This window comes from Chrysemys picta, chromosome 22 (assembly GCF_011386835.1).
Source record: "Chrysemys picta bellii isolate R12L10 chromosome 22, ASM1138683v2, whole genome shotgun sequence".
Taxonomy (NCBI): Eukaryota; Metazoa; Chordata; order Testudines; family Emydidae; genus Chrysemys; species Chrysemys picta.
Genome location: NC_088812.1, coordinates 9,245,174 through 9,272,239, shown reverse-complemented (window position 1 = coordinate 9,272,239; position 27,066 = coordinate 9,245,174). Strand labels below are relative to the sequence as shown.

The 27,066-nt window shown below is 49.3% G+C and overlaps 1 long non-coding RNA gene across 8 annotated transcripts; it reads right to left on the bottom strand.

Moving 5' to 3' along the window:
• Positions 1-1,666: 1,666 nt before the first annotated feature.
• Positions 1,667-26,915, bottom strand: LOC135977024 (uncharacterized). Of its 8 annotated transcripts, XR_010594332.1 has the most exons (6): positions 26,710-26,915; positions 25,708-25,817; positions 18,035-19,247; positions 8,563-8,707; positions 5,798-7,596; positions 1,667-3,423 (listed from the first exon to the last, which is right to left on the bottom strand). It is a non-coding gene; the product is annotated as an uncharacterized LOC135977024 (long non-coding RNA). The 8 variants fall into 8 exon arrangements; XR_010594329.1 differs by having other exon boundaries at positions 5,798-8,707; XR_010594333.1 differs by having other exon boundaries at positions 7,458-8,707.
• Positions 26,916-27,066: the final 151 nt, after the last annotated feature.

Sequence of the window (27,066 nt, the reverse complement as noted above, 5' to 3'; positions counted from 1 at the left end):
CACGGCTCAAGACCGTCTCAGTAATTAGTTCACCAATTCACCAAAGGATAGTGGACATGCACCAGTTAATGTAATCTGAACAGATTCCTCAACCACTTTAGGCAAACTCACTGGTAAAGAGAAAACATTCAAATAAGTTTATCCGCTACAGAAAGAGAGACTTTAAATGATTCTAAGTGGTAGGCGTATAGGACAAAGATGGTAACAGAAGAAATAAAAGCAAAAATTCAGTCTGAATTCCAAATTTCATCAGACTAAGCAAGATTTGAATCAAACAACTTTTCTCACCGCATTGGATGGTGCAGTCATATAGTTCTTAATACACAGGATGAATTTCCTTCTCAGCCTGGGACCAATCTCCTTAGTTTGAAGTCTTTGTCTTTCTAGCGATCTTGTTGTTGGTCAGTTGCTACAGTGGTCACTTAATGCCTCTTTGGGTATGGGTCACCTCTTTTGTTGTCACTGGCTAGCAAGCAGTCAGCATCTCCCAAACTCACAATATATTTCAACAACAACAATATAGCAAAATCTCATAACTTCATTCACAATAACATACATCATTTGACAGAACAATGAATTTCAGCAGATCATGACCTTTCATATGGACCCTTACAAGGCATGCCTTGTATGGAATCTCATAACCATATACACTTGATGACTATGGGGGTTACAGTGCGCTACTTTGAGGTACAGTGCATCACACCTAGCTTCTTGGAGAAGGTAGCTGTGGTGGCTCAGGCCCTTCTTTTCTTCCCAGCTGGCCATAGTGATAGGGACAGCAGCAGCTGGGGTAGTAACTGACAATAATATGACCTGGTCTGCTCTGGTGGTGGATGTTGGTATGTGTGCAGCATTTTGGAGCAAGCAGGAGCGAGCCTCCCAGCCCAGAATGATACACTCGGGCAAGCAGGACTCATGGTTCTGCTCTAGAAATAGCTGTATAGACCACTGTGAAACAAACTGTTGCTTTCTCCATACAATGATTTACTCTGAATTAATACAATCAAATCACTTCCACACCCACCAGTTGCAGCAAACTGCTTGCAAAAACTACCATGAAGATTTTTCTCTTCAGGAGAAGCCGTTCTAAGCAACAATCCATCTTTTTCTTGCTTTACAGAAGCATTGCTCTGTGGAGCCACAACAAACTCCCTCTGTGTTTTACTTACATCCAGAATCACCTCTGTCACGTTAAGAGGATTTTCACATAACCCTCTTTAAGGCAAGCTGCTAACCTCCATGTGTGATGGGTTCGGTCACAGAAACCCCCTTAAGACTGTTACTAGATGTGCTGGGATACCAGCGAGAACAAACCCCCCTGCCAGAGAAGGCTTCCTTCCACGCTTGTCTTGCTGAGTAAGACTGACTCCAGTCAATTACAGTCTTGCTGACTCCAGTCAATTACAGCACAGACCAAGAGGTTGGGCCACGCTCCCCTGCAGTGCACAGAAACTGAGATCCACTCAGCTCAGGGGTTTCTTAGTTAACAGAGATTTTCCCAGCACCCAGTATTCAGCCTTTCTGGGAGCCTAAACCCCAAATGAATTCATTTTACTCTGTATAAAGCTTATACTGGGTAAACTCATAAATTGTCCGCCCTCTATAACACCGATAGAGAGATGTGCATAGCAGTTTGCTTCCCCAGGTGTTAGTCACTAACTCTGGGTTCAATAAGCAAAAAGTGATTTATTAAGTATAAAAAGTAGGATTTAAGTGGTTCCAAGTAATAACAGACAGAACAAAGTCAGTTACTGAGCAAAATGAAACAAAACATGCAAGTCTAAGCCTAATACATTAAGAAACTGCATACAGGCAAATCTCACTCTTAGAGATGTCCAATAAGCTTCTTTCACAGACTGGACTCCTTCCTAGTCTGGGTCCAGCAAATCACTCACACCCCGGTAGTTACTGTCCTTTGTTCCAGTCCCTTTCAGGAATCTCTTCGGGGGTGGAGAGGCCATCTCTTAAGCCAGCTGAAGACAAAATGGAGAGGCTTCCAGGGCCTTTTATTCTTTCTTGTGGGCAGAAACCCCTTTGTTCTCCTGTGCAAAGTCGCAGCAACAAGATGGAGTTTGTAGCCAGCTGGACAAGTCATACATCCATGAATGATTCAGCTTTCTGCAGGCTGACACCATTTGTTTACATGTTAGTTTGAATGTTCCCAGGAAAGCTCAGATGTGGATTGGCGTCTCCCAAAGTCCATTGTCAGTTAAGTGTTTCTTGATTGGGCAATTACTGAGAATAGTCCTTTCTCAAGAAGCTGACCAAATGCTTCACTGAGGCTACTTAGAATCAAACATATTGACATACAAGTACATAGCCAATATTCATAACTTCAAAACAAAAATGACAGACAGCATAATCATAACTAGCAAACTACAACCTTTCCATAGACACCCCACTTGACCTCCTCTGTACAAGACCTGGTGCAATCATAGGACCCTGGTTGCAACAATGATCTATACAGTCGCAGTTCATGTCAATAATGTCACACCATGGTTAAAGGGTTAGAAGCACTCTTTCCCTCTGCAGGGTTCCTCACTGGCAATATGCAGGTTACCACACACAAGAACCACCTGTGCGACCACTGACACATCCTGATCCAGCTTGAGCTGAGAGGCACCTTCTGTTTGCTCCACAGACAAAGGACTCGAGGTGTACACTCCTTCTCCAGCAGGAACGCTGCTATTTGCAACAGGCAAACAATTTGAGATTTTCTTTCCCTTCTCCCAGCACACATGGCTGTTCATAGACAAATACTGGGAAAGTGGGGCTGCTTCCTTAACAGGCAGGTTACCATTCCCCACAGGCAAACAACTGGAGACATTTTCTCCCTCAACAGATAAACTGCTGGTTTCCATAAGCTGTGGTCAACACACTAAGCTACTTTAAGCAAAACATTTCTACTTTTTGTTCAGGCTCACTTTTACAAACGTCACTTGCCAGCAATCCATCCCCCACCAAAAATCTACCCTTCCCTTCCTCAGTTAGGGCTTTAACCTGGTTAAACACAGAAAAGTGCTTAGTGTCACCCCTCCCCCACTTCACAAATCTCCCAGTTACTTACAGATAACAGAAGATTCACATTCATACTCTCTCTGGGACTGGGTTATGACATTACCCTGATTAATAATGACATGACAAATATGTGTAAACAACATTGTTATGAATGGAACAGAATCGATCTTCATCTCTGCTGTAGAGAGGAGCTGGGCTTTCAGGCTTACACAGTTTCTGCTGTTCTTTCATCATTTTGATTTGCAGTTTAAATCTGGCAAGTTCTGTCACAGCTTGCAGCAGCTCCATTCACCTCCTGTGAGAGTCTTTGTCTCTCTCTTCAGTTCGCTTGGTTCTGTCCTCAGCTTCTTTTTCCATCTGGGCCAAAACTTGCTTCTCTTGCATTCGAAGTTCTGCCATTTCCCTCTAGGGTGACCAGACAGCAAGTGTGAAAAACCGGGACAGGGGGTGGGGAGTAATAGGAGCCTATATAAGAAAAAGCCCCCAAAATCGGGACTGTCCCTATAAAATTGGGACATCTGGTCATCCTATTTCCCTTTCACACTGACGACACTAGCTCTCTCTCAGGGCTTTGCCGTTTTGATTGGGGATCACAGCCATTGTGATATCTTTAACCTTTAACACTGTCAGGATCAAATTTCAAATTTGGAATAGCATGGAGTTCTAATCCAAACCTAAATGATCTGCTTCTGTGGATCCAGCCCAAACTATGCCATTGTGATCCCTAGTGCCAGGGGGAAGCTCTCACTTGAAATGCCAATGTCAGGGCAGGCTGCAAAAGGAAGAGCAGATTCTCCCAAAGACTGGTGGTTAACACTGATGTTAAACTCTCCAACTAGTTACAAACTGTGCTTCTGATCCCCCACACTGGGTATCAAAAGAAACAAAAAAGGGAAAGAAAGAAAGAAATCACACAGCCTCCATTATTGCATTCCAGTTCTCTGGCTCCCGATCAGCATCTAGGCCCAGTACAGTCAGAAGTGAATTAAAAAACTCTGCTCACATATACAAAATGTTCTTCTGACCCCGAAGGGTCAGCCATGTTACCAGGTCAGTATAGGTTTGGCTCCTACCCAAAAGACCACGCTGCCAGCCAATCCTTTAGCATCTAAAACTAAAGGTTTATTATAAAGAACAAAGGAAGAATGAGAAGAGGGATGTTAAATGGTAAAGCCGTCATAAAAATAAATAGACTTCAAAGTCCATAGATCAGGTTCCTAGCAGTATTGCTGAGTTTGCTGGCTTGAAAGTCCCTCTAGAACAGTGGTTCTCAAACTATTTTTTTTCACAGACCACTTGAAAGTTGCTGAGGTTCTCGGCAGACCACTTAATGATCTTTCCAAATGTTGTTTTTACCGTTAACTAACTATTGTAAAATGCTTTGGATAAAAGTGCTATATATATATAAACCCACCTTAATAATAATTATTTTTTTTTGTTCTACAAATAAAAGCACACAACTCATATTAAAATATCAGTAGTCTTCCCTTTCTAATACGATGGATGTGTGGACCGCCTGAATGGAGCTCGGTCTGTGGACCACAGTTTGAGAACCTCTGCTCTAGAACACATCCACAGTTTGGATGAGTCATTCAGAGCTTCAGTTTGTAGAAAAGTTACTCCAGAGGTAAGAAGCCAGGATGGGCAGGGATGAAACACCATATTCTGCATGTCCCTAGCCTTTGTTTGCCAGAAGCTGAGAGTGGGCGACAGAGGATGAATCACCTGATGATTGTCTGTTTTGTTCATTCCCTCTGAAGCACCTGGCATTGACTACTTTTGGAAGACAGGACACTGGGCTAAATGGACCATTGGTCTGACCCAGTATAGCCATTCTGATGTTCTTATATCTAACCCAGATGTATGTGTCCCCCACTGTAACCCACTAGACCCCACTTCCCTCCCAGAGATGGAATAGACTCCAAGAGTCCTCATTGGGTCTCCCTCTCTGCAGAGTTAGTAACAAAGTAAGAATATACATTACAATTTTAACCAGTGTCCCTTAAGTGACTTGCCACAAGATGTGAGAACACGTTAGTATTAGTGCTCAGTGGGTCTAATATTTATTTAATTTTCTTTCTTTAGATAGGAATTAGATACAGCACTTCTGGCAGCTAATTGTTAAGTTATTTGCCAAAAAACTAGAGTTTTCAGGTGCCTAAGTAGTCCATGGAATCATGGATAAATTGTCCCGCCCCCCCCCCCCAAAATAAAAATCTGAAATGGTGCCCTGTCAGGGTTCCTTCCCCACTCTGAACTTTAGGGTACAGATGTGGGGACCTGCATGAGAACCTCTAAACTGAATTACCAGCTTAGATCTGCTTTTGCTGCCGCCACCCAAATAGTTTGAGTGATTTGGGAAACTCTGTCTTCCCCCCCAAAACCTTTCCCTCCCTGGGTAGCCTTGAGAGACTTCTTCACCAATTTCCTGGTGAACACCAATCCAAACCCTTGGATCTTAAACACAAGGAGAATTTAACCATCCCCCCTCCTTTCCCCCACCAATTCCTGGTGAGTCCAGATCCAATCCCCTTGGATCTTAAAACAAGGAAAAATCAATCAGGTTCTTAAAAAGAAGGCTTTTAATTAAAGAAAGAAAGGTAAAAATCATCTCTGTAAAATTAGGATGGAAAATAACTTTACAGAGTAATCATATTCAAAGAGCCCAGAGGAACCCCCTCTAGCCTTAAGTTCAAAGTTACAGCAAACAGAGGTAAACCCTCTAGCAAAAAGAACATTTACAAGTTGAGAAAACAAAGATAAACCTAACACGCCTTACCTGGCTGTTATTTACAAGTTTGAAATATGAGGGACTTGTTCAGAAGATTTGGAGAGCATGGATTGATGTCTGGTCCCTCTTAGTCCCAAGAGCGAACAACCCCCAAAACAAAGAGCACAAACAAAAGCCTCCCCCCACCAAGATTTGAAAGTATCTTGTCCCCTTATTGGTCCTTTGGGTCAGATGTCAGCCAGGTTACCTGAGCTTCTTAACCCTTTACAGGTAAAAGGATTTTGGTGTCTCTGGCCAGGAGAGATTTTATAGTATTGTACACAGGAGAGCTGTTACCCTTCCCTTTATAGTTATGACATGCTCCTAAGTCCACAGTACCCTGTTGTGCTCCCCCACAAGAGCCTCATTAACAGGCAACTCTGCAAGTAACCCCCATGCCTCTCTATTTCCTTGGCCACATGTATTGTGTTCTTTTTCTGGTGGCTAGTCCAGAAATAGAGGACAAGAGCTCACTACTGCTACCCCCTGAGGGATTTGTTGGGTCGAGATCAGCTGATAGAAGCATGCAATAGCAACAGAATCTGCAACTTCAAGCTCCTAGAGCGACCTCTTACCTTTAGAGACCTGCCCTTTCATCATACACAGCTATTTTAAAGTTTAGTGTGATAGGAAAGAGACCCATTTTAAACCCTTCTTCACCACACAAGACAAAGCCCACAGTATTCATCATTAACTATTTATTTCTACTCTCCTGGCTCCCAAACTGCTTTTCCTCCCTATAGCTGCCAGCCACCTTCGAGTTCTCCCTCTTCTCTCCCCGGCTGTGCTCACTTGATTGCAGCAGTTCAGCTGACGGTCCACTTCTGCTCTTTCACTTCCATTCTTCACTTCTTTGGGTGGCTGCATTTGCCACTGAGCAGCCTGATGGAAATACCTGAGTCCTCTGTCTAGGCACATAGGCCCAGCAGCTAAAGCCAAAGCCCTAGTGAGAGCAGTGGGAGGTTAGTCTGGACTGTCAGGAGTGGCGGCTTGGCCAATGGGGATTCCAGGCATTGCAGCTGCTGCCACCTACATGGTGAATCCTCCAACCCATCACCAAACGGCTCTTCCGCATTCTGCAAGCTGGCCTCACTGGCTGACCATCGAGGAGAACAGAAACCCTTTTTTAAAGCAGGAGAGTCTCTTCAATGCTGCACTCTTTGCACGGCGCCCAGAGGGTCACAGTGAAACATGACTGGGCAGCCCCTAGGAGTCTCTCCAGGAGCTCCCTGCTCAGTCACTTGGCTCCCACTAGCAGTGGCCTCTGATAGTGGCATTGCAGAGGCAGGCTCAGCAGATGGTCCCTTCTATGGTTTCCTGATTAGGAGGGAGTTAGCTCTTGTCATTTAAGGCCTGGCTGTCAGAGTCAGGGCTCCTGGGTTCTTGGACTTTGGAAGTGGGTGTGGTCTAGTGGTTAGAGCTTGTCTGGTCTCAGTACTGTGCTTCCGTCCTGCCTTTGTCAGTGATGCTGTGGGTGACCTTAACCAGTCTCTTTCCATTCCTGTGCCCCAGCTAACAGGAATAATACTGACCCACCTCAGAGGGGCTGGCAGGGATCACCACTGTCATGACTCAAGTTGTTTCAAGGGCATTGTTGAGTTGTGTTCTTGGTAGCGAAGGGTCATATTCAGTCCCCGTGGAGTCTCTATGTGGCCATGGTTTTACTCACCTGGCATTAGAGGCGGTTTAGCCCATTCCTGGCCATGCATGGTGCATCTGCTCTGGCCCTCTCTGGCGCACAGCTCCATCACACACAAAGACATGACCCACCAAGGACAATCCATCAGCTCCAGGATGCATGGTGAGCCCTAATCAGACCATAGAAAGACAGGGTGGTGTCCTCCAGTGGAAACTGCTGGAGCTTCAGCCTCTGCCACCACCTACACCCGCATACCAAGGGCTTCAAAAGGGTTGCTGATCCCCGGCAAAGAAAGTAGCTCAGCTGAGGCCAGGGTGGGTGGAATTCCTGCCGGGACTGATTCCAAGAGAAGAGGACATTTCTCCTTTGCTCTAGGGAGATTGCCATAGGAAAAGCAGCTGGGGTGGGGGCAGTACAAGCACTACCCCTCAGCCCTTGACTAGCAGGCAACCAGGACTCTGGGAGCTCAGGGACTGGCGTGTCTTGCTAGCAGCACCCCCCCATTCGTTCCTCCCCCCCGGGTGCTGGGCCTCAGGCCTAGGAAACATTAAACCCCTGCACAGCTGGAATGGGGAGGGGTTGGTTTCCATGGAGCTGGGGGAATTTATGCTGGGCTGTGGCTCTGCCAAGGTTAATGGGGTGCTCCAGAGAGTTCAGGCTCAGCCGGAGCTGTAGGCTGTCCCCCAGGTCTCCTGGCCGCCTATCTGTGGGTGCGCACCTTGGGGGCAGGCCTGCCCCTCACCCTGGTGCTGGGGCTGATGTTCCTCTCTATCCTCCGCCCCCACCCCCCAACAGGACGTCAGCCTTCACTTCGTGCTGTGGGGAGGCCTACACGTCTACCAGCGCATGATTGACAAGGCGGAGGATGTGTGCCTCTTCCTGCTACAGCCTGGAGAGATGGTGGGCCAGCTGGCTGTGCTGACCGGGGATTTCCCCAAAGTCACATCAGAATTTTGGTGGCAAGCTGGGAAGAGAACCCACATTTCCTAGCTCCCTCCCATGGCCATGTTGTAATGACAAGACCATCCTTCATTCATTTTAGCCTCCTGATTGCAGACGAGAGAACTGGAGCAGACTGAATCTGTTCATTTCATAGTGCCTGGAGAGAATAAATGAAAGAGTTTCTGTTATAAACCTGGTCCACTGTAGTTGACGCAAGCAGCTTCTTCTCCTTCCTGATGCTTTTTCTCAGCCAGTTCCCTAAGGCATCTGCAGAGAGGCTTCAAAGTACCCGTGTACTGAGCTGGCACCACATACTCTAGAAGCCTTGGCCATAACACCTGCAGAGAAGAGCGAGACTGTTCAGTACATAGCTATTTCCATTCCCCCACCTCCAGTATCCTGCTGTCTGAATCCCTCCCTGTCATGTAGCTTCTCCTTTTATTCATCACTGACCCTTCCCTGCAGGAGAGAGCCTCATCTTCACCATCAAGGCCAACCGTGACTGTACCTTCCTCCAGATCTCCACGTCGGACTTCTACGAGTTGGTGTCCCCCTTCCCCTCCACATCCTGTGGGCAGGGTCTGCCCACCTCCCACCCCACTTCCATCTAGGTTGGTGGCCTGGGTCAGATTGGGGCCAGTGCTCCCTAGAGGGGAAAGGCACCGTGTCCCATTCCCCACTCCCATAAACCAGCCAGTCCCCTGCCCTGGGCTGGATTGGAGCTGCCTCCCCCTAGAGGGGAAAGGCCCCATGTCCCAGTCCTCCAATCGTGTACCTGTTGCATGGGCCTGGATTCTCCTGCCCTGGGCTGTGATCTCTCCTGGTTCCATGTTTTCTTGGCTGGCTCTGTTCCAGAGGATGTGGGTGACTCAGGGAGGGGGCGGCTGCAGTCAGCAGCGCACTGGCAGCAACGGGGCCACCTGTGCACTGACGAGCTGCCCGCTCTCTCCCCAGGATCATGCGGGAACAGCCCAGTGTGGTGCTGAGTGTTGCCCATACTGTGGCCGCCCGCATGTCCCCATTCGTGCGCCAGATGGACTTTGCCATCGACTGGATGGCAGTGGAGGCCGCACGGGCCTTGTATAGGAGAGTGAGGCCTGTGCTGGGGGGGTGCTTGGAGACCCTGGCTGGGGAACCCCAGCTTCTCCGCCTAGCCCAGGGCACAGCTGGGACCAACTCTCCCTGCTGTGTTTAACCCCTTCCACGCCAGGGTAATGGGCACCCCTGTTACTCTCAGCCTCGTCCATGCCCTTACTGCAGCAAAAATGACTCAGGCATCCCAGCGCTCTGGGCAGGCGCTGTCCAGGCCAGCAGCCGTGCTGTTTCCAGAGGGGCCAGGCGAGACCAGACCAGCTGCCGCTGACCCCTCCATGGGACTCAGGTTTTCACCTGTGCTGACCTGACTTCAACCCCTTCCTGGCTGCAGGTGTTGGATTGAGAGCAGCCCGGGAGCTCTGGGGATGGGGGCGTCCCAGCCCAGGGTGGGTGCCAGCTGGGGCTGTCAGACTCGCCGCTCATTGCATGTGCTCTTGCAGCCTAGGTGGTAGGGGACACTCTAGTTCTAGGCCTGGAGGAACCCAGCCCTGGGGAACCTAGGTCCTGCAGGGTAGCTCCATTGGGAGGGGACTTGCAGAAGGAAGTAGAGCTCCATGTGAACACACAAGTGACACAAGCAGCACCTTGATAGAATTACAGACCCCCCTCCCCCAGAAGAGTAACCCTAATCAATGAGCCTCCCCCAATGTAACGGGCATATCTGGTAACAGCATGCAAAAAGCCTGTCTCCTTCCTCAGGAAAGTTGGATCCCATGTGGGTTAATGCTGCTGGGAGATTGCTTTAGGTGAAAAAATGCTGTAATAATTGATTTTAGCCTGTTAATGTTAAATTTAGACTCTAAGAAGCATGTTATGATTTTCATTTTATATGTAACCAGTTCTGTTTCCATTATTCTGACTCAGTACCTCTTAAATCTTAATCTTTGATAATAAATTTAGGATTGTTCCACTATACATATATCTCATTGCTGCAATGTTATAAAAGGTCTGATCCTGAGCTGTACCACTAAGCTGTTTGGATTCTGTTCCCTGGTAATTTCTGTGAGTGTCCTGTGACAGTAACCCGAGGCTACTGGGGGACACTTTCAGAGGGGCTTGGGGGCTGCGGTGCAACTACTGTTACCGTGCAAGGCAGAGCAAGGGCTGGCAGAGCCCTGTGGAGATTGGTAGGATGGCTAACAGACCGGTGATGTTATGCTTGACTGGATATCAGCTCCCTGAGAAAATCTTCCTCTCGCCAGATGGGTAACAAGGTGACTCAGAGCCTAGGCACCCCAAGAAAGCTGCACACATACCCCTGTAACCTGCTTTCCCTCCTCCAGGGGCCTCTTTATCTTAGCCAAACCTCAAATATGTTCAAACTGTGTTCAAATATGTTAAGGACTGTTACAAAGAGGACTCTGATCAACTGTTCTCCATGTGCACTGGAAGTAGGAGAAGTGGGAATCAGCTTAATCTGCAGCAAGGGAGATTTAGGTTAGATATTAGGAAAAACTTTCTAACTATAAAGATAGATAAGCTCTGGAATAGGCCTCAAAGGGAGGTTGTGGAATCCCCATCATTGGAGGTTTTTAAGAACCCATTAGACAAAGAGCTGTCAGGGATGGTCTAAGTATAGTGCCAGACGGCATGATCTTTCTAGGACCCTTCCAGCCCTACATTTCTAGGATTCTCTGAACTGTGGAGTTTAACTGGTGAGCCCCACAGCGAACTGACCCTGCAGCGTTCACCCAGCTCTAGTCCAATGTGAATTATTAACAAAATGAGCTGGTCCCTGATACGGAGAAGTCACAAGACCAGTGAGTACAGCGGGACATACCCTATCAGAGATACCCAATGACAGTCGTTCCCTTGTAGTGCAGTGGGGGAAGCCAGGGAATCCAATGGTTCCTCTCGGATAAAGTCTTGCAGTACACAAACAGGGACTTGGCTTAGAAAAGCAGAGATGCCTTCCCTCACATACTATTACAGGCACCTGTCCTAAGTCTGTAAGTAAACAGACGCAGTTCACAGATAGCCTTCTGACCCAGAAATAGACTAGACAGGAGGGAGGATAACTCACCAGAACACAGTCCATTACACTTACAACCCAGAATTCATCAGCAACACTGAATTCCCAGAAAAACAAAGATGAGAATATGTTTAAGAACCAAATCCCAGATCAGGGATTAGCTCTAGCTTTGTGGGTGTCACGGACTCACAGATCGTGCCCACTCATGGCCCTGTGGCGGTCCGTGGGGGTGGCACCCCTTTCAGTGAGACAGCCTTTCTCGGGGGTCCACTCTCTCTCGGGGTTAGGCCCCTCCACCTCCTGGAGCCGCACCTCTCTGAGCCTTAGCACGTCTGTCTCTCGCTGTGGGCTCCCTCAGGGAGTCCACTCACTCTGGCCCCCCGGGGCCTCTCTCCCCCTGAAGGGGACGATGCAACCCTGTTCTCTAGAACGGAGTGACTCTCAGCCAGCGTAAAACAGGAGGGTTTATTGAGCATTGAACACAACACAGGAAACACTCAGGGCCTCAGGCCTGACCGCCCTCAGCCCAATACATCCCAGTCTCCTTGCATCCAGGTGGGCTCTGCCTGCCCCTCCTCTCCAGACCAGAGCCACCTTGCTTCCCAGCTGCATCTGAGATCACCAGCCCCAAGACCCCCTCTGTCCATTGTCTTCTCTCCAGGTAAACAGGATTGTCTGGGCCTCCTTTCCTCTCTGCCCTTCTCTGGCTGGAACCGGCTGGTTGGGTCATGGGGTTCTCTCTTCACAGCCCATTGTCCTCCCATTGGCTAGAACCGGCTGTGACTCCTGAGCTGGGTCTCTGTGTCATCAGGTCAGTGGTCGCTGGGGTGTCCATCCTCCAGGCTATCGGCTGGGGTCCCAAGTTCCCTCTCCGGTCCTCTGGAACAACAAACTCCCTCTCCCCTCACCTCGTTAAACCAGTAACACCCAGGGGCACTGAGTCCCACTCCCTCTGCATGCAAACCATTGGAAAACCACGAAAATATAAGAAAATCCCCCATTTCTTCACAGTGGGGATCCTGGAAGAGTGGTTAGAAACCCCAGAGAGGCACTGAACTGAGGTCTTCTTCCATCTCTGCAGAGAAAGGGTAAGGGAGGAAGCCCCCACATCATGGTTACAGTGGACATGCAGGAAGCCCCAATTTCTCTGAAAGAAGAAATCAGGCCTCTGAGCAATTGAAAAGTAGGAAATGTGTGCACAATAAATCCAAAATCTGGGGCTGGGTTATTTACATATGACCTTGTTTGTGAGATATTTGGCCAGCACCTGAAAAAGAAATGTGAAGAGTCATGAGTATTTGTCCAATGCTCCTTAATACACATAAACAAAGTGGAGAATACTAGGGAATAACAATATGATAACATGGACTGGGAATAAGCTGCTTTCTCCATTCAAGAAGCGTTTTTCTTGAAAAAACAGGTCGCTCCATAGATGACCCAGCAGCTCTACCATCCTGCTCTGGGCCATCAGCTTTGCAAGCCTCACAAACCCTAGATTCCCGCCATCCAATTCTGTTTCTTCATGTTGTCCGGTAGCATCTTTGTAAAACAGGCCAGCGGAAAATTGCGTGTCCAGGGTGTCGTCGCTGTAGTTGAGCAATGATTCTATAAAGGCCCTGTAAGGGTAACAGTTGTTGCCTTGGCTTACAAGTATGACATCCAACTGACTGAAAACAGAGGCCACGGGGTAATTCACCAGGCCCACTTCGGCGTCCATGGCGAGTTCAGTTCCGTCTCCTTTTACAATCTTGCAACATAGATACAGCAGCGTGTTGTTTAAATCCATATAATCGATGGCGTTTCCTGTTATAAAAACATCAATGGGGGCAGACTCCTTAACAGCCGATAGAGGCGGCACCTCGATGTAGATGCTTTTCTCAATGCTGGTCTGAGTAGGGGCTATTTGAAACAAGTCTAGTTCAGATTTGGTGCACTCTTCAGACCCGCAGTGAACAAAAGCCATGTTGATTAAAATATCTCTCGTTTACCAGGCGGAGAACATCTTCTCTTTCGCCCAGGCTTCCTCTTGGACTTTTGCTTATGGCTGGCCCTGCGCATCAAAGCCCTTCTTTTAAAGGGTAAAGACCTCTCCTGGATTCTGGTGAGGCAGCCATGGACCAACCTGGCTGGAACTGACTCAGCAGGAGGGCAATGAACTGAGGGGAGAATTTGGACCACCACAGCAGCAGGAATAGCAGAGCTCCCCTGGCATTGGGAGGAAGATTCCTTTTGCTTAGTAAATAAGTCACTGTCGGTCTTACCATTGAAATCTCAGGGTTTGGGTCTTGTTGTGTTTCTTTATTTCGTGCCAACAAGTTGCTCAAATTACAGACTTCATGGTTTTATCATGTCTCTGACTTTTCCTAGGAAACCAGGATCTAAACTCTATTCATGGATGGGCAGCGGGTATAAAATAAACATAAGGAAGTACTACTTCACACAACACATGGTCAACCTGTGGAACTCATTGTCAAGGGATGTTGTGAAGGCCAAAAGTATAACTGGGTTAAAAAAAGAATTAGATAAGTTCATGGAGGACAGGTCCATCAATGGCTATTAGGCAAGATGATCAGGGATGGAACCCCATGCTCTGGGTGTCCCTAGGTCTCTGTCTGCCAGAAGCTGACCTTAAACGCAAAAAAGAAGCTTACAAGAAGTGGGAGATTGGACAAATTACCAGGGAGGAGTATAAAAATATTGCTCAGGCATGCAGGAGTGAAATCAGGAAGGCCAAATCACACTTGGAGTTACAGCTATCAAGAGATGTTAAGAGTAACAAGAAGGGTTTCTTCAGTTATGTTAACAACAAGAAGAAAGTCTAGGAAAGTGTGGGCCCCTTACTGAATGAGGGAGGCAACCTAGTAACAGAGGATGTGGAAAAAGCTAATGTACTCAATTGTTTAGTCTGCAGAAGGGAAGAATGAGGGGGGATTTGATAGCTGCTTTCAACTACCTGAAAGGGGTTTCCAAAGAGGATGGATCTAGACTGTTCTCAGTGGTACCTGATGACAGAACAAGGAGTAATGGTCTCAAGTTGCAGTTGGGGAGGTTTAGGCTGAATATTAGGAAAAACTTTTTCACTAGGAGGGTGGTGAAGTACTGTAATGGGTTACCTAGGGAGGTGGTGGAATCTCCTTCCTTAGAGGTTTTTCAGGTCAGGCTTGACAAAGCCCTGGCTGGGATTATTTAGTTGGGAATTGGTCCTGCTTTGAGCAGGGGGTTGGACTAGATGACCTCCTGAGGTCCCTTCCAACCCTGATATTCTATGATTCTATGATTCTATGAAGCTGAGACTGGACAACAGGGATTGGATCACTTCATGATTGCCCTGTTCTGTTCATTCCTTCTGAAGAAGCTGGCATTGACCATGGTTGGAAGACAGTATACTGGACTAGATGGACCATTGGACTGACCCAATAAGGCTGATCTTATGTAGTGGCCACAGTCAGTCAGGTTTTCAAGCATGGGTGCCTAAGTTTTGTCCACAAAACTTGAATTTATTCACATGGTTGGGTACCTAGCTATGTGATTGCTGGCGCTGCAGATACAAGTGTATATTCTGCTCATGCTGTTGGCCCATGTGCAGGCCCGTTTTAGGTACCTATATGTGAGGGGTGGTATGCTGTGCCCCGGCCTCTTCCATGAACACAGACTGCGCTTAGTACCTCCAAAGTGTTCTAGGGATGCCTGCTCCTGAGATCCTGTTGATAAGGGCTCTGATGACTGTTTGACCCCAATGGATGATCTTAAGTCACCTTTACTGTTGACCTTTGTTTTCTTTCTCCTCCCTATCGTCTCTCAGGGGACTTCTCCATCCTCACCTTCTCTGTGGCTTGTACTTTCGTGTCTAGGTTCCTCCAGCCCCGTTACATACATTTCCTCTTTACCTGGCCCTGAATGTTTTATTTTCACCCTCCTGGGCCTCCATAGATGCCTTGGTGTCCCTGTTAGAAAGGGATGCTAGTCCATGCCCAGTAGAAGGCAGTGGGGCAATCCATCCACTACCCCTACATGTTTCTGCCTAAACTTCCCCTTGATTTCCAGAGTCACCTCTGCCATTGGACAGAATTTAGTGTCCTCATTTACATAGTCAGTTTTGATCCTACCTCTGGGAAGTATCCAGTGGGGTTTCACTAACTCCTGCCCGATTAACAAACAGGATGAAGCTGTGTCCATTAGTCCCTTTGGTGGCTCCTCCCTACTCATACCGATATGGTAGGTACTTTCTTTTTTCTTCCCTGCCTGGGAATCTTGTCCCAGCCATAAAACTGTGCAAACCCACATTCCATTTTAGGACAGTCTTTTTTTAGATGTCCTTCACGTCCATGTCGGTAGCACACTGTAGGCCAAACTCCCACTAGAGTTCCTTGAGGCGCCTCCCTCTTCTTCTTGCTGCCCTTCCCAGCTGGAGGCACTCTGGTCCTTCTCAAATCTAGTCCCTTAAACCACTGACTCACTCTGGGAATGTCCGCCTCTGCAAATTCCTCTGTAACTTTAACTGTGGGGTCCAGATTAACTGGCTGGCGCCACGTAACCCATGGTCGGGTATGCTCAGGGAGACTCTGAAGAAACTTGCAGAACCATGCAGTCCATGATCTCCCCCACAGTTTGAGTATCTGGCCTTACCAGTGAGTGGCCCAATCTTTTAATTTCTGTCCAAATGCACAGAGGCATAATCCCTCAATCCATATTTCAACTCTCCATTTCTGGCAGTACTTTTCTGTGGACAGGCCCCACCTAGTCCAGCATGGCTGCCTTAATCATGTCATAATCTCTTGCCCGCTAATCCCTAAGAGCCATATATGTGCTTCCCCGGTTAAATAATCAGGGATGGTCTAGACAGTATTTGGTCCTGCCATGCGGGCAGGGGACTGGACTCGATGACCTCTCGAGGTCCCTTCCAGTCCTAGAATCTATGAATCTATGAATAGGGTGTCAGTCGAAGGCCCCACATTGTTCTATCCCTATGGGGTCTCACTGCTGGTCCTTTAAGAGTAACCAAAACACACCAGGGTTGTTCGCAGGTCCCATTTTATAGAGTCTGATCTCCTGTGCCTGGTTTCCATTTCCTGTCACAGGACTCGCCAAACTTTGGAGGAGTTGTTGCCAGACCTGGGCTTGCTCCCATATAAATTCCTGAAGGCTCTTTTGCTGTTAAACCTACCAGGCAAGCAAAGGCTGATTTTCTGCATGGTGGGATTGTTGGAAGGTCTGTAGGGTCTTCTACACCAGCAGTTCTCAACCGGGCCGGTTTTAGGGGGTCCGCCAAGCAGGGCTGGCATTAGACTAGCTGGGGCTCAGGGAAGAAAGGTGAAGCTCTGAGCCCAGCCACGCTGGAGCCCTGAGGCCCAGCACCTGCACTAAAGCCCCAAGCCCCTGCACCCTGTGGAGTTAAAATCCGGAGCCAGGAGCCCCAAACTCTGATGCCTGGCAGGGCAGAGGCCTGGAACTGGGCCATGGAGTATTTGTAGCATGTTGAGGGTGGGGGGATGCTCAGAAACAGAAAGGCTGAGAACCCCTGTTCTACACTTCTCTTTGCTGCTTCACCACCCATTTCAGTGTTCCCTCCATCACCCGGACTGCCAGACCTCTACACCGGCTTCTCCAGCAGGCTCTCCATTTGCATAGATAACAGGGAAATCCCTGATGAGCCCCCAGCTGTGACAGAGAGGGGTGTTGCACCCCCACATCTTCCACAAACACAGACCGCGTTGAGACTTTCTTGCTTGTAAGCACCAACATATAGTCTATTTAATCCCCCTACCAATACATAGCACCTTTATATTCAAGTATCAAAGGGGTAGCTGTGTTAGTCTGGATCTGTAAAAGCAGCAAGGAGTCCTGTGGCACCTTATAGACGAACAGACGTATAGGAGCATGAGCTTTCATGGGTGAATACCCACTTCTTTGGACGCATCCTATACGTCTGTTAGTCTATAAGGTGCCACAGGACTCCTTGCCACCTTTATATTGTATCTCAACTTTCTAAACTCTTCTCCAAAAGTGGGGGGGTAAGGTGTTTCCACTCAGAGACCTCACTTTGTCAGGCTCTCCTAGCTTTTTGTCTTTTTGTTTCTCCTAGCGTGACCAGACAGCAAGTATGAAAAATCAGGACACGGGGTGGGGGGAAATAGGCACCTGTATAAGATAAAGCCCCAAATATCGGGACATCTGGTCACTCAAGTTTCGTTCTCTGTTCCCCTCAAAGAGCTCCTGCCCATGTCCTTTTATACAGTTTCCCTGTTAATGGAATGATTGGTTCCTTGACTCACTAGCCCCAATCTGACCTCGTAATCAGGTACACCTCTGTCCAATTAGGCCTTCTGTGAGGAACTAAATTAGTACTAATAGTGACCAGAGTGCTGATTCAAGTGCAAACCCTCAGCACTCTGTAATGTCATATCTGGAGATATGACCCCAAAATGTGCATTATTGATCACCACACTCTATGCCCCCAGTGTTTGGGTCCTGATCATGTATCTTTTCCATATTATTTTACTCTGCTAGTGCCCATACTCCTTGCAGAAAGGGGAAAATGACTGCAAAATTTTGTCCCAAGCAAAACTAGTCATATGAGATGTATGAGACTGAAACTTACCTCCCGGTATCAAGTCCTTCCAGGAACACTGGTGTCCAAGATATTGCCAATGGATGAACTGTCGATGAACAGCAGACCTGACAAGTAACCGGGGCTTCCTCGCTCTGTTCAGGCTGCACCTTCCTACTGAATGCTGCAGTTCTGTACCTCTCTTTCCCCAGGATTTCTATCGAAGCATTAGAGGCTGTGCTTTCCAGAGCTGGGAATGAGAGACTGGGGAGAGCACTCAGGGAGCAGAGAACACGGAGTCTGCTTGAAAACCCCAAAACTCACCATGAGGGAGTGTGTCTGCTGGTGAGGTAAGAGATCTAGGAGGCATCATTTTATCCTTGGGAATCAGTAGCAAATAGAGTGGCTGAGAGGGAACCTCCAGTTTATAGCTTTGTGGGGGTGCCCTGGGTGGAAACACACAGCTCCCATTCTTAGATATCAGTGCTGTATGCTCAGAGCAGCTGAGTTTTTGAAGTGTGCAATCTACCCCATAAGCGGTTTATTTTGTCTTCCAGTGTTCTGCTAAGAGCTGAACTAATAACACCTGAGATCTTACAGAGCCTCCTCCCCTGGGTGAATTCCCCAACAGAAAACCTCCGAGTCACCAGCACAGCTTTCCTTACCCAGCTAATGAGTGATCCCATGCTCAGGGAGAAGAAGTTCCTTAAGTCCGTCTTGAGCATCTTGCAAGAAAGGTCACATGATAGGAACAGCATTGTCCGCGAGATGGCTGTGAGAGGCCTGGGAAATTTAGTCTATGGGGCACCTGAGAAGGTAAGAGAGATTACTGAATAGAATGCAGCATAACTAGAGAAACCAAGAGGGAGAGTTGTTCAGAGTTTATAGAGGCTGCACAAAATGCACTAGGCCAAATTCTGCTCTCTCATATACCCTAGTAACCTCTTTGCAGTAAATATAGAGCAAGCTGGATCCTTTGGTAAGCTGGGCATAAGTCAACAATGTGCACTTTAATATGACCATATGTAAATGTATACATCTGGGAACAAAAAATGCAGGCCATACTTACAGGATGAGAGACTCTATCCAAGGAAGCAATGATGCTGAAAAAAACTTGAGTCATGGGCTGAAATGATCCTTGGAGGTATAAACAGAGGAATCTTGAAGAAGAGTAAAGAAGTTATTTTCCCTCTGACTATGGCACTCGTGTGAGCACTGCTGGAATACTGTGTCCAGATCAGGTATCCACAATTCAAGAAGGATGCTGATAAATTAGAGAGGATTCAGAGAAGTCTCAAGAATTATCAAAGGATTGGAAAATATACCTTTAGTGATAGACTCAAGGAGCTCAATCTATTTAGCTTTACAAAGAGAAGGTTAAGGAGTGACTTGAGGACAGTCTATAACTACTCACATGGGGAATAAATTTTGATAATGGATTCTTCACATTAGCAAACAAAGGTATAACAAGATTCAATGGGGAAAAATGAAACTAGACAAATTCAGACTGGAAATAAGGCATACATTTTTAATGGTAATTTTAATTAACCATTGGAACAATTTACCAAAGGTTGTGGTGGATTCTCTGTCACTAGCAATTTTAAAATCAAGATTGGATGTTTTTCTAAAAGATACACTCTAGTTGAAACAGAGACTATTTCGGGGAAGTTCTATGTTATGCAGGAGGTCAGACCGGATAATCACAATGGTCCCTTTTGGCCTTGGAATCTAATAATAGGATTACACGGGTGTATTATGGCACCAAGTTGGGCTCATTGTAGCTAGCACCTGGTCTGAAATATAGCTACAGGTCTTTGGGGGGAGACGGGGTTGATGAAATTGAAAAAGAGGATTCCTCTCAGCCTTTCCACAATTTCTAAAATCAGTCTTCTTGATAAGAGATGGCCTCCTCTGCCCAGCGCTGGGACTTATGTGGTGATGGTGCTGCATTCTGATTGGCAGAGGGCATTGGAAGGAGTTCTTAGAGGGGTCACACGACCCTCTCCTGGGTGGTTCACCCCATCCCAGAACCTGCCCTATTTTGGTCAAATCTCCTTTCGGGGCAATCCTCTGCAGCTGAAACCCATCGTGATTGGTAGAGAGTGTTGGGAGGAGTTCTTAGAAGGGTCACATGAACCACTTCCGGACTGGTTACCCCACCCCAGAATTCCCCCCAATTGGTCAAATCTCCTCTCAGGGTGGTCCCCAATGGCTGAAACCTTTCCTGATTGGTAGAGGGTGGTGGTAGGAGTTCTTAGAGGAGTCACGCAAACCTCAGAACTCCCCCTGATTGGTCAAATCTTCTCTCGGGGAATTCCTATAAAGGGCAAAACCCATCCTGATTGGTAGAGGACAGTGGAAGGAGTTCTTAGAGGGGTCACATGACACACCTTGCTTCCGGTCATGTGCCGCCTTGACCCCGGAAGTAATACCCCCATGGGGTGGGACTTCCAATGACCGGTGGGCAGGGCTTATTGGGTCAAGGTGTGGGGTTAATGTTTGATTGACAGTAAGGCCCTTATACTACTCGCTCCCGCTACCCAAAATTGGAAGAAGAGAGAGGCAACTATAATACTGGGCAGTATTAGCCGTTGTACTACTGCTCAGATGCTGTAAGTGAGAGAAGGATGAGGCCCTGTAAAGTAGCCTGGGTTGATTTTTATTACTCAAAGCGTTTTTATTACACATCAGGACATCTAGTCATTCTGATGGACATGTAGCCTCTGGACAAGCTCAGTGATAAGCATGTACAGGATACTGTTTGCTCAGGGGTCATTACTGTGGTATCAGCCAATTACCGGCCCAGATCCTCAAATACACCTGAGCTCTAGACTCTGGGTTGTTCTAAATTATGCTGTCTTGAAACAGCCATTGCTGCACTGGAGGTTGCTGTAGCACAACGCACACTGTGTGTGCCATTTTCTGTTTCCAGCTCACACCCCATATACTTGGGTGGGAAGCTAGGAGTTGGTGACATTCAGCCAGCTACACTGGCTGTACACTATATATGCTAGTTCTGTGTGTTAGGGATTTGCACATGCTGGGGAATTCCTAGCTGCCTCTTAGGGCAGCTTTATGGCTACTTTGTTCTGCTCCACTGCAACATAGGGCAGCAAAAAGTTGACTTTACAACTGACCCCACCCCTATTTATGCACCTACATGTGATTGTTAGGAGTCAAAGTTTAGGTATCCAGGTTTGGAAAAGGTAAGAGTCATGGCGGGGGGGCCGTGTCACCTCCCTGTCTTGGTGAAATGAAGGGACTCGGACCCACATCAGCCTGGGGGCCAGAAAGACCATGACATCTCCAATGGCTCCTGGCTGGACGCTCCCAGCAGGGAATCGGAGCAGGGCCCCCAGCTCGAGAACACAGGGTTGGGAAGGTTTGAGCTGGGGGATAAGTGGGGGAAGCTGGGAGCTCTCGCCTGAGAACTGACCAAGGTCAGACTGAGGCCTGGTCTACACGAGGCAATTGGGTCGGTGTAACTGCATCGCTCGGGGGTTTGAGAAAGGCGGCGTCACTGAAGCGGCGCAGCTGCACGGGTTTACATGTAGACAGGCCCTGAGCGAGAGACCCGGAGCCTGAAAACAGGTCTCGCTGCAGCTCGGCCGGGCTCTGGGCTGACCAGAACGGCCTCTTGCTTTAACCTTCAGTGGGCTGGGCTGCCCGGGCTGAGGTCCAGGTGCCTAAGAAACCCGACTGTTCTGACAACGCTGGGGGAGTGGCCCTGTCACCCGGGCTGAGTGGCGTCGGGCCCTGCGGAGTGGACGGGTCTCTACCAGGGTCTGTCTCAGCTGGACTCGCTGGGCAGGGCTCACAGGGTGAAGCCCAGCGGTTCAGTCTCAGGAGGTGGGGAGGCTGTGGCCTCTCCTGGAGGAAGAGAGAGATCTGTTGGGGTCTGGCACAGCAAAGGGCTTCCTCCCAGAGACTTCCACAGCTAAGGCCCTGGCACCGACCCTGAGGATCCACGAGCGCACCTTTCCTCTCTACTTTCCCATCCACCGAGGCAGTGTTGCCTAGTGGATAGAGCCCTGGACTGGGACGGGAGACCGGGGTTCTATTCCCAGCTGGGTGACCTTGGGCAAGTCACCTCCCGTATTTGTGCCTCAGTTTCCCCATGTGTAAAATGGGGATAATGATACCAGTCTCGGGCGGGGGGGGGGCCCCTCTGGGAAAGCTGGCTGCCATGACACAGACGCTCTGTAACTCACAGTTGGCAGCACAGGCCTGCCTCCAGAGGGGAGCCTGGCACACATCTGGCTGCCCAAACCATCTACCCAGGGAAGGGATTGACAACATGCTTGTTAACCACCGGAGCTACTTGCTGCAGTACAGCTGGCTCCAGCCTGCAGCCCCGGTCTGATCTGTGCTATTCTCAGGAGCTGAGAGCGGTGCTGGGGAGGGCAAAGTCCTGCTCCGTGCACACCCTGCTCCTCTGAGCCCCCCCAGAGATATTCCTGAGGCTCTTGCCAAGCCTCCCTGTCACAGGTGTCAGCACTGTCCCTATGTTACACGGGGGAAACTGAGGCATGGAGCAGCGTGCCATGAGTAGGTGGCAAAGGCAGGAATAGGAGCCAGGAGTCCAGACAGCACGCCCACCGCAGGGCCGGGAGTGCTGACTCAAGCCCCTGCTCTCAATGCAGTGCTGGCTCCATGCCGCACAATCCCGGCTGGCCAGTCCAGTGTGCCCCCGCCTTGCCAGCTGGCACAGAACCCCAGGGACTCTTGTAGCATGGCCTCTAGCAGTCAGGTCTCCAAAGCCACCCAGCCCACGGTCACGGCACCATGGGGCCTTGTCTGCACTAGTCCCTCTTGCCTTGATGTTTCCCAGCTGCCGGGTCTCTCTCTCCTTTGCCCCAGGGCCCCGACAAAGCCCGCTCTCAGCTGCTGATCGTGGACTGGCGCTTCAACCTGGTGTCCCCACTGCTGCACGAGCTCACCTTCCAGGCCATGGCCTACGACCTGCTCAGCATCAAAAATGACACCTACAAGTAGGGCCTGGCTGCCAGCAGGGGGCGCCCTGCACTCCTCAGGCGGGCTGGTGGGGATGTGACCCAGGCACCGGCACTGCTCCATAGCCCCTACGCTCGGGGGAGGGGTGCCGCAGCCTGACTCCCACTGCCACTTATGGGGAGGAGAGGCTGCCCTGCTGCCTTAAGAGGGGGTTGGTGTGGGGAGGGGGGGCTGTCCCATTGCTCCCAGGGTTTGCCTGTAAAGGGCTAAGAGGTGTATGTGGAGCCCCCTGCCCCCCAGCCAGAGCTCTGGAGCTCCCGACGGTGGGGGAGGGCGGAGGCCCATGGGGCGGGGTCAGACAGCAGGATCGGGGCCGCGCAGGGAGAGCTGCAGGGAGCCAACGCGGGCATCTCCCTGGCCCGCTGCCGCTTTACACCTCAAGGGTTGCTCGGGTTGCGGGGCTCCTGGCTCTTTCCAGCAGGCCTGGGAAGAGCAGGTCTAATCCAAGCTGTAGCCATGCCAGGCCTGTGCTACCCGATTTTGAACATGGCGTGAGTGACCCACCCTGACCCTGGTACGCGTGGCTGGGCTGCTGCGGCTGTCCCCAGGCGAGGCCTCTGCCCTGCAGGGGGCTCCGGACACTGGGAGGGGCCGGGATCTCACCACCACCACCCTCTATGGGGGAGGGGGTGTCCAAGAGCCTGGAGCCCTGGACCCCTCTCATCATGTCCCCTGCACCCCAGCAGTCCCTCAGCCCCCGCTTCGGGCAGTGCCCACCCCTCCGCCTGGCATTCCCTCAGCGAGCCCCTGGTATCCACACTGCTCCTCTCTCCCCCCAGCGCCCGCTTCGGGCATTGGCACAAGAACAAGGCAGCGGCCGAGTACTGGATGGGCCCGCGCCTCATCATCTACGTGCTGGGTGGGGTGTCCATGTCTGAGATGCGCTGCGCCTACGAAGGGCAAGTGGGAGGTTGTGATCGGTGAGTGGGGTGAGTCCTGGGGGAAGGGCGGCTGGAATGCCCAGGTCAGGGACAGTCGGGACCCCCTGGGAGGGGGAGACCCTAGAACTGCCTGCCTAGCACCCACAGGGCGCCCATGCTACCTTCTGTCCTCCTGCACCCGGGGGCCTGGGAACAGATGCGCTTGCCACACCTGTCCGCAGCCCCACATCGCCTGTATCTGGCTACCTGATCTCCTGGCCCCTGGCTCCCCAGGGCTCTCCTTGCCCAAGGACCATGTCAGACACCCCCAGTAACACCCACAGGGATATGGCTCATCCCCTTCACACACCCAAGCTTCAGTTGTGGAGGAATTTTCCACAATGGAGTGAATTTTAGGGAGAAAGCACTACATTCTTCCTTGTGATAAGCGGGCATGTGCCCCACTGAAATCCACAGAAGCTATGCCATTTTATGCCAGAGCTGGATTGGGATCAAGTTCTTACAATGGAGTTGACATTACTTGGACCGGCAAGAAAATCACCACTGCAGTAGCCAAATCCAAGAGAACCAGTTGAAACTGATCACTTCTTCGAAGAGGAATTCATTACTATTGAGTTAAGCCCTGTGTATGGAAACTCATTCAGAGGAGACTTCCTGTTCCTCAGACATGAACAGAATATCTTGAAGAGCTGAGGGGTGGGGAGTTTGTTGCACCTTCAGTATAAAAATGAAGTTATAAAAGGAGCTAGGCTGGGGGGACTTCTCTGCTCTTATTCAAATTAATAAAAAGAAATGCTCCTCTCTGTCATTTTGCCACTCGATGTGGGAGAAGTTGCCCAGGAAACAGACCACAGCAGCAGACATCAAACAGCATGCAAAGTGCTAGACAGCTCCCATCAGACAGTCTACAGCAGACATAACATACACAGGCCCAGATTCATCTCTCATGTAACTCTTTTGGCTTCAACCACCAGAGGTGAATCTGGTCCCTGGGACTTGTATATCTAAGGGGCTCTTCCATTAGACATGTAATTCCTTTGCTACACCGAGGTCAGATGCTTTGGAGAGCGATTTCAGTGACAATTAAACCTGTTGAAGAGGAACGTTTGGGAGGGATTTTCTGGTACTAACTCTGTCCATTCCCCTGCTCTACCATCAGCTACTAAGGCCATGGTTCAGTTCAGGGAAGGAGTGGGAGAGAGAAAGGGCCTTGCAGGCCAGCACCCAGCTGCTGACTGCCTATCGACACACAGTTAATAGCACAGTGAGTATAGCCTTACTCTTCCTTGAGCTGACTTCCCTGCTTATATCAGATCTGACACTCAACGCAAATGCATGAAAAACTCTTCCAGGGCAGCAGCTGGGATCTCAAGGTAACTAAGATCCCCCTGCTTCCAGAAGAGAGGTTTACACAACAATGCTGTGACTACACTCCGGGCAGACTGCAAGAAGTAGAGGGCAGACAATCCTCCAAACGGATTGCTTATTCTATAATTAGATTCACCAAGTCAACAACAGAAGAGCTCCCACCCTAGTTAACAAGATGCCAAACGCAGTCCCCTTTTGGCAGTCCAGACCTTGGCTCCCATCTAAACATCCATGTCTTGGAAGAAGGGGGAGGGATAGCTCAGTGGTTTGAGCAGTGGCCTGCTAAACCCACCGTTGTGAGTTTAATCCTTAAGGAGGCCATTTAGGGAAGTAGGGTAAAAATCTCTCCAGGGATTGGTCCTGCTTTGAGCACGGGGTTAGACCAGATGACCTCCTCAGGTCCCTTCCAACCCTGATATTCTATGTCTAATATAGTGAGGGGTTACTGAAAACCTGGCTCACCATATGTGAGGTTCACTGATCATAAAGGACCAGATGCTTATCCCCAGGTCAATGTGAATCTCAGGTCTTTCCCAAATATCATGTTGTCAGCCAGTCCTTAATAACGAAATCTAAGATTTATTGTTAAAAGAAAGAAGAGAGTTATGCATGGTTAAAAGATCAATATCCATACAAGTGACTTTCAGTGTTCATAGTTCAGGATCACAACAGTGATGGAATAAACTGCTGGTTTGTAAAAGTCTCTCTGGAATCATCCCAACAGATCAGAATCCAAAGGCAGCTCAGATGTAAAGTCTGTTAGTTTTTTCCATGCATTTTCCAGGTTATTCCAAATGATTATTTGGAAAATCTCTGTCCTATGGCTTACACTTTCCCTGTTCAGAGTTTAAGCAGACTAAAGATGACAGGATCAGGCCCAAGCCTTCTCTTTTATAGCTATTCTAGCAGGCTGACAAGCCGACCTCACAGAAATTGTCACAGAAGAACCTTCCCCCAGTGCAGATTGCCTGTTGTACTTTGCTTTGAAGATAATCTTCTATTATCATTCTATTAACACAGTAAATTAGTTACATTCCTTCACATAAGGTAATTAGCCGTTCTTCCATTATAACACAGATAGTTAAGCTGAAGATAATGTAGAAATGATTGGTTTCCTGAAGTGTCTTACATCTTTGATTTTCAGGTTAACTGAAGACCTTGCATACATAATTAAGGCAATTAAGACATGAAAGGGAATTAGCATCTACAAGCTAATTTGGTTACATTGTGAAACTTCTAACTGGCTGTGCTGCAGAGACGCTGCGGGTCGGACAGTTGCTCTGGAGGTGGCTACACGCTCTCGGGCTCTAGGTGGCAGGACCCTTTTTTCCAGCATCGCCTCTGCCCGATTGGGGTTATGATCCCACTTCAAGTCTGGCCTGCAAGGCCTCTTGGTGGAGGTGTCTCCCTGTGCTGGGCCCACTGCCCAGGGTCCCCCTCGCTCTCCCCAGCTGCTCACCGCACCCAGCTCTGGACGGCTCCAGCCCTGGCTCCAGCTCCACTCGGCCTCAGCCCGGCTGCTGCTGCTCTGCCTCCAGCTCCCTGGGCTACTTGTCTGGCCCCTCTGGCTCTGGTTGCTGCAGCTCTGCTCCCAGCTCAGCTCAGGCCCCTGCTCTCCCCTTAGCTCGGCCCCACCCTGTCTGACCCAGGCCATTCCAGATCACACGGAGGACGGGACCCCCTGGCCTCCTGACTCTCTGATTAGCTGCCCGCCCTGTCAATCAGGCTGACCTGGAGCATTGGCCTCTCCCCATTGTTCCTGGGGACTGTCAGTCTCAGACTCCTGATTTGCCATCGACCCCTCCCCTTTTAGTGCTGGGA